We start from the raw sequence: 8,420 nt of genomic DNA, 5'->3' as shown, positions 1-8,420 counted from the left end.
TTTCAGCATTCATATATATAATATATATATATATATATATATATATATATATATATATATATATATATATATATATATATATATATATATATATATATATATATATATATATATATATATATATATAATTTCTTCAGAAGAATGAGTTAATACTTCATAACTCGTTGATACAAAATACTCGTTGTTGATCAATGATGACGTCCACAACGATTCTTGAACTGACAGAACTTGTGATGTTATAGGTGCTGCTAGTGCTGATGATGCAGGCAGTACTGACAGTGATGGTGGTGCTGACGATATTGTTGATGCTGATGATACTGCCGGTAACTGCTGATGATGCTGCTGAAGCTTGTGGTATTGAGGCTTGCGATGTGGATGTTACTGGCGGTATTGGTTATGCTGCTGGTGCTGCTGATGGTGTTTGTAATCCTTGCACCATGTGTTCCAAAGCCACTACTCGGGCGCGAAGTTCGTTAATTTCTGCTAGTACACCGGGATGATTGGCGGTTAGAATGAGCGGATGAATAAGATTCGCAATATGGGATAGTATATGACGAGATACTCTAGCAATGAGTGAAAAAATGGTGTCTCGAACAGGTTCGCCGGTAAGTGCTTCAGGTTCATCGCCAAGAGGGCAATGTGGTGAATGGAAGGGATCACCTTCTTCTTGTCTCCAATGGTTGAGCTGACTACGAACCCATCCCCAATTCATCCAAAATAGATGATGGGAAATTGGTTGATCCATTCCGGTGATGCTACTTTCAGAGCTCAGGTAGATATCCATATCGGAATAGCTGTCGGAATCTGACGAATTCGAACTGGTTGAAGGATCCATCTCGTAGGATCAGGGAAAGAATTTTTGGTATGAAATAGATTGTAGAATTTAGATTTGGTATTCTTCAATTACATAATTTGCATATGTATATATAATACCAAAATTCCGTAATTTACGGAGAATCTTTGAAAAGATGTCAGTCAAAGTTCACAGTAATAGATGTGCTAAGATAAGAATCCGTCTATACACTATTATGCAATAAATGCAGGAAAACGCGTCTAGACTTAAGATGATAAGCAGGTAATTTCCTAAGGATGATAAGTAGATGATTTCCATCTAGAATTGATAAATAAACTTTTTGACATGCAGACACGGTCGAAGTCCAGACTCACTAATGCATCTTAACAACTATCAGTTAGACACACTAATGCAAGACCTGGTTTGCTAAGACCACCGATCTGATACCAACTGAAAGGACCCGTTCATATACATTATAAACGATTCACAATAGTTGATTACATCGCGAGGTATTTGACCTCTATATGATACGTTTTACAAACATTACATTCGTTTTTAAAAGACAAACTTTCTTTACATCTAAAATTGACGGCATGCATACCATTTCATATTACATCCAATTATAATTGACTTAATATTAATCTTGATGAACTCAACGACTCGAATGCAACGTCTTTCAAAGTATGTCATGAATGACTCTAAGTAATATCCTTAAAATGAGCTAATGCACAGCGAAAGATTTCTTTAATATCTGAGAATAAACATGCTTTAAAGTGTCAACCAAAAGGTTGGTGAGTTCATTAGTTTATCATAATCAACCATTTCCGTAATAGTAATAGACCACAAGATTTTCGTTTATAAATATATGTACACTCGCAAGTGTATAAAAGTATTCTATAAGTTGTAGGCACCCGGTAACAAGCCTTAACGTTCATGTTTTACCCTCTGAAGTACACCAGATCAGGTGTGTTTAAAATAACCTCGAAGTACTAAAGCATCCCATAGTCAGGATGGGATTTGTCAGGCCCAATAGATCTATCTTTAGGATTCGCGCCTACCGTACATAGACAAGTAGTTTAATGTTACCAAGCTAAGGGTATATTTCAGGTTTAAACCCACATAGAATTAGTTTTTGTACTTGTTCCTATTTCGTAAAACATTTATAAAACAGCGCATGTATTCTCAGCCCAAAAATATATAAAAAGGGAGTAATGAAACTCACAATACTGTATTTCGTAGCAATTATGTATATGACGGTACTGAACAAGTGCAGGTTGTCTCGGATTCACGAACCTATATTAAGTATATATATTTATATGTTGGTCAATATCTGTCTAACAATTTAGGTCAAGTCGTAGTGTATCACAATCCTAATGCTCGAGACCGACATGCAAAAGTCAACAAAAGTCAACTTGACCCAAAATGACTTCCAAAATCTATACATGTTTATTATATAACTTATATATAGTCGTTTTATATATTTAAATATATTTATCAGATCTTATTATACTAAATAATACAAGTCATTTATTAATAAATAAAAATTTATATTTAAATTCATATATGATAAAAATATACTTTTATATATCTCAAGTAATAAAATTTATAAAATTCACTTAATATCATAAAAATATAGTGGTATGTATTATTAATGTAATTATATTACGTGTGGTAAAAATATCTTTGTACGCATATTTATTTGATAAAATAATATTGATAGTAATAATAATGATAAAAATAATAAAATGATAGTTTCAATAAAAATATTAATTTTTAGTAATAAAGATAATTTTAGTAATAACATCAACTGATAACAATTATAATAATCGTTTTAATAATAATATTAAAATTAATAATAATTCATTTGACCATATCTTTTAATCCGTTCATCGAACTCACACGATTTCTAAATGAAAAGTTATTAATTTTTCTTTAGCTTTTCAACAACATGCATATCATATACCTTATCTCAGTAGCATATGTATCAAATTCGTAATTTATCATAAACTATTTAACGACGAAACTATGCATATAAAAATGCATAATCATATATACTCGAGCACTAGTCAGGGATACACTATTAATATATAAAAGATAAGATATGAATACTCACGTATTAAAAGTGTGATTCAATATTGCAGGAAAGTACGTAGACGCAATGAAAATGATAAATGTTAGGTTGACCTCACGAGCAATACCCTCGAACAATACCCATAACCTCCATAGCTATAACCCATAATTTTCTTAGCTCTATCCCGTTTGGAAACTTATTTTGAAATCGTCTGAATATAACTCCGTCGTAGTATTTTATGTGTACTAATAATATCTTGAAATAATACTAAGTAAATATATATATGTAATTCGATTGAGAGAGTTTAGAGAAATATATTTTCAAGTTTCTATGAAATAATGAAACCTATTGAATTCTATTTATAATAGATTTTTGAATTATTAAAGTGAATTATTAAAGTATGAATTATTAAAGTGAATTATTAAAGTATGAATTATTAAAGTAAATTATTAAAGTAAATTATTAAAGTATGAATTATTAAAGTGAATTATTAAAGTATGAATTATTAAAGTGAATTATTAAAGTATGAATTATTAAAGTGAATTATTAAAGTATGAATTATTAAAGTGAATTATTAAAGTTAAAGTAAAGTAAAAGTAAAAGTAAAAGTAAAGTAAAGGTAAAGTTGAAGTATAGTAAAAGTATAAAACTATGTGCGTATAATACGCGTATAAATATATTTAATATTAATTTAAATCGTTATATCATAAAACATTTTAGAAAAGTAGAATTATATATATTCATAATAGGTTTCAAGTTTTTAAATTACAGTCTGTTGGTGAAGCATGGGATAAAGTCCAAAGGTTTAATAAACGTATGAAATCATCTTAATGAAAAATGTCGAGTTACTTAACTTGTCGATATCCAACATCTAAGTTATTTACACTCCACGTTCTTACTTATAAATCACTTTACCATTTTCCGAATATTGTCAAAAAGAATAGATTTCTTAAATCACAGTGGACCTCATAACATTAGCCCGTAATCATATCATAATGTATCTGATAATTCAATCATTTGATATTATCTCTTAATTCTGCCGATAAATATATTGAAACAAATACGTTCATGTAAAGTATCAAATATCTAATATTATATATTATATATACATATCTATATACACATAATTGTTCGTGAATCGTCGAACACGGTCAAAGGGTAATTGATTACATGAATGTAGTTCCAAACTTTTTGAGATTCAACATTACAAATTCTGCTTATCGTGTCAGAAACATATAAAGGTTAGGTTTAAATTTGGTCAGAAATTTCCGGGTCGTCACAGTGGGATATCTATAAATACCAATAATTATTCATTTGACCGGACACAGGGATGGATTAATAGTCACTGGACTCATTAAAACAGGGGTGGATTACATTCAAGGGTAATTGGTGTAATTATTAACAAAGTATTAAAACCTTGGATTACACGCAGTCGATAACCTGGTGTAATCATTAAACAAAGTATTAAGACCTTGTTACAGTTTAAGTCCCTAATTAGTTGGAATATTTGACTTCGGGTATAAGGGTAATTTGACGAAGACTCTTGCACTTTATAATTATGACCGATGGACTATTATGGACAAAACCAGATGGACATATCGAATAATCCAGGACAAAGGAAAATTAACCCTTGGTAATAAATTAAAATCAATACGTCAAACATCATGATTACAGAAGTTTAAATAAGCATAATTCTCTTAATTTATATCTCATCGTACTTTTATTTATTGTCATTTTATTTATCGTACTTTAAATTATCGCACTTTTAATTATCGTTATTTACTTTATGCTTTAAATTAAATTGTATTTATATTTAATATTTTACATTAGGTTTTAATTGTGAATTAAGACATAAAATCGACAAACTGGTCATTAAATGGTAAACCCCCCCCCCTTTATAATAATAATAATACTACTTATATATATATATATATATATATATATATATATATATATATATATATATATATATATATATATATATATTTATACAAATATAGTTTAAAGTATATATAATGTTAAACTTAGCTAGCTCCCTGTGGAACGAACTGGACTTACTAAAAACTACACTACTCTACAATTAGGTACACTGCCTATAAGTGTTGTAGCAAGGTTTAGGTATATCCATTCAATAAATAAATAAATAATTTGTATAAAATTGTATCATATTTAATAGTATTTCTTAATCAAAATTAATAGTATTACGTACCCCTTCGCTTTAACATCAGCGGACGTGCACTAAAATTTCGGGACGAAGTTTTTCATAACATGTGGGTAATGTAACAACCCGACTTTTTCCGTTACTATTGTTACTTGTCCGTTATATATTTAACGGTGATTACTTAGACTTTATGTGTTTAATGGATTTAAATGCATACTTAATCCTAGTAGATTACTTGAATTAATATGTTATATTAATTTATGAACTTGTTTCGGATAACGCAATAACTAGAGAACGACACGATTAAGTTAATCGCCTAGAAAGCTTTTCAGTTTACGGAACTCATAAAAATGATAAAATAATTATTTTTAATAATTATTGACTTAAAGAAAAACTTATTTAATTTATTATTTATTTAGTAAATTAAACTAGGTGATTTCGTTTCAACGACTAGTTAACGTTCCAGAGACACGGTACGGTTAACGGCACTCGAACTGGACCACGCGCGTACAAGCAATTAAGCAAAAAGAGCCCGAGACACCCCTATAGGGCCATTCAGCCAAATACCCTCCCTCATCCCCTTGTTGGACTTATTTTGGGCTAAGGGTTGTGTGTAGTGTTTTAATTTGGCCAAAACCCTAACTATTTAAAGCTAGGAAACCTCATAAACCCTCATTCTATTCTTTTTTGGCCGATTGTTTCTTCTCCCCTCCCCCTTGTGCCCGTCGACTATAGCCCACACCACCATCATCACCAAAAGTTGAAATTAGAAGAAGCCCCGTGCACGAACGTTGTTCCTCTTGTCGTTTTACACGCGTACGTACTAGCAATTCATGATTTTAAGGTATAATCAAATACCCTAATTTTTCTAGATCAGTTTTTTTTTATCAATTTCATAGTGTAATCAACTCTAGTGCTCAATTGAATGCGTATAGAGTTGTTGTTTGTCATTAAATTGCTCGATTGTTATCGTTTGCATGTATCACAAATTTGTATGCCATGGATCTGATCAAATTGGTTTATATACTATTCTTGTATGTTATCTAGATGAATAGGTGACGAAAAATTAATAAGTTTGGACTTTGATTTCGCATGATTTCGTTATCGTATGCTCACGTTATGTGTAATCGAAGTTTTGACTAGGTTATGTATGTAATCTGAATTTTTTGATTTATGTACTTTGTGATTTAGCTATTGAAATATGTACCATTGTATTCCTTGTGAAAAATCATGCATTTTTGACTTAAGATTTGTGTCAAAAGCTTTTGTAATGCTCTCGGTGCGTCAAAATGAAGATTCGTGTTTCCTAGTGAGCTGAATCTGTTTTCAAAGTAAGAGAAATGACCTAACATGAATTATAAGTTGATTGAGACTTTGATCTTCTGAAATATGATAGTTTATATGTTCCTTAGTGTATTTCATGCGTATTCTAACCTCTGAAAACGTGAATTGCCATGAGTTATAAGCTTGACCAAACGACATGTCTGATTGAAGTCAAAAACTGAATGGTCTGTAATGTTTGGCTAATATGTACAAATTGCCTAAATGAATGTCTTTGATTATTTTATCACTAAACTCTGAAGTGTTTGTAGTAAGCTAAAATTGGACATTCATCATTATCTATTTTCAATATTTTATGAAAAATGTTCTAAAACTGACGCGCGTGCAGAAACTGATTTGGTAAACCGTAACTAGACCCTTACTGAAACCCAACTTGTAGACATAGTATCAGGCCCTGGCTAAACTTTTTGGAATCGATTTTGAGTCTAGTTAGGATATGAAGTTTTCCATGTTTTCATGAATTGTGTGCTAAGATTTGTACCCGATATTTTCTATGATGCGCGTATTTTAAGGACATGCGATAAACTGCTAATGTGCAAATTGTTGAACTATGAGCTATAACATGTTATTTGACTTAGGTTTGACATGTTGACCATGATTGCATGACCTACTAAGATGTTTGACTTTAATTGACCACTTTGACCTAGTTGACTTTTGGTTTGACGTTGGTTGACTTTTGTTGACTTTTGTTGACTTGCTTGGACTAGTTGATTTTTATTTGCTTATTGAGTCAGTCTGAGCACTAGGACTATGCGTACACTATGGGTGGACATATTGTGACCTATGTATTTATATAAGATGACCTATTTGACTAGGTTGCGTTGTTCGTCGTGATTGTTCGACTACCATACAATTTTTACTAATAGATTTTCTGTGCTATTGCTAAGGTGAGTCTACAGTCCCTACTAAATTTTTACAGGGATGAGATAACATGCTTTTTACAAATATTTTACATATTAGGCACGAGTAACTAAACGATATACATATGAGTTCAGATCAAAAATCCCTTAGCTTGATTATATTAATTACTTTAAGTAAGCTCGACTTATAGGGACGGTACCGTTAGGTTTGACAAACCTCGCCTCAATCTACGAGGTGCTTATTCTATTGTAACTTGTACACTTGATCGGTGTATGCTTAGAAAAGGGTAAAAGGAAGACGCGTCGCGCTTTAGCTATTTGCAGGGTTAAAGTTTTATAATCAAGTGCTCATGCTTATGTATAATTTTTACGATGTTTTGATTCAGAAATCTCGTGGCCTAACTTGCGAAATGCTTTACTAAACCGGTAGATTCACTCAATGTTTTTCGTTGATGTTTTGCATGTTTTTATCTCAGGTCCATAGAGGTATTGCTTCCGCGTTACTAGAGTTGTCATGCTTGTTTGCTGCTAGTTTTGGAATGTCATCCAGCATGCTTTGTTATGATTTACTTCAAGAACATATATATTCGCATTGAAAACCGTTTATTTTGAATAATGTTTTGAGTTACTTACGTTGGTCATTTATGTCAACTGCTTTTCAGAATTATTTCTTTAATAAATGACTTTACTTTGAAATTTAATGCGAATACTTTACGGAAATGTCTCATATAGAGGGCGTGACCGTTAAACTGTGGGACCATAGTTAATACACCATTAGTGGATTCTGACGGGGTATTACAAGTTTGCTATGAATGATCTTGGACGTATACATTATTTCTTGGGCATTGCAGTTCAGCATACATCACAGTGTTTATTTCTTAATCAGACTAAGTATGCTCAAAACATTTTAGAACGGGCTGGTATGAGTACTTGTAAGCCGTCCAAGACTCTCGTGGACACAAAATTCAAGTAGAGTGGAAACACAGGTAAACTATATTCTAATCCCACTTCGTTTTGCAGTTTGGCCGAGGCACTACAGTATTTAACGTTCACACGTCCTGACAATGCGATTCAGCAAATTTGTTTACATATGCACGCTCCTCATGATAGGATCACATGTATGCTCTTAAACGTATTCTCCGATATATACAGGGAATCGTCCATTATGGTCTCCATTTGTACAGGTCACACACT

The sequence above is a fragment of the Rutidosis leptorrhynchoides genome, chromosome 8 (genome assembly GCF_046630445.1).
Source record: "Rutidosis leptorrhynchoides isolate AG116_Rl617_1_P2 chromosome 8, CSIRO_AGI_Rlap_v1, whole genome shotgun sequence".
Lineage (NCBI taxonomy): Eukaryota > Viridiplantae > Streptophyta > Magnoliopsida > Asterales > Asteraceae > Rutidosis > Rutidosis leptorrhynchoides.
Note: the sequence above shows the minus strand (reverse complement) of the source record.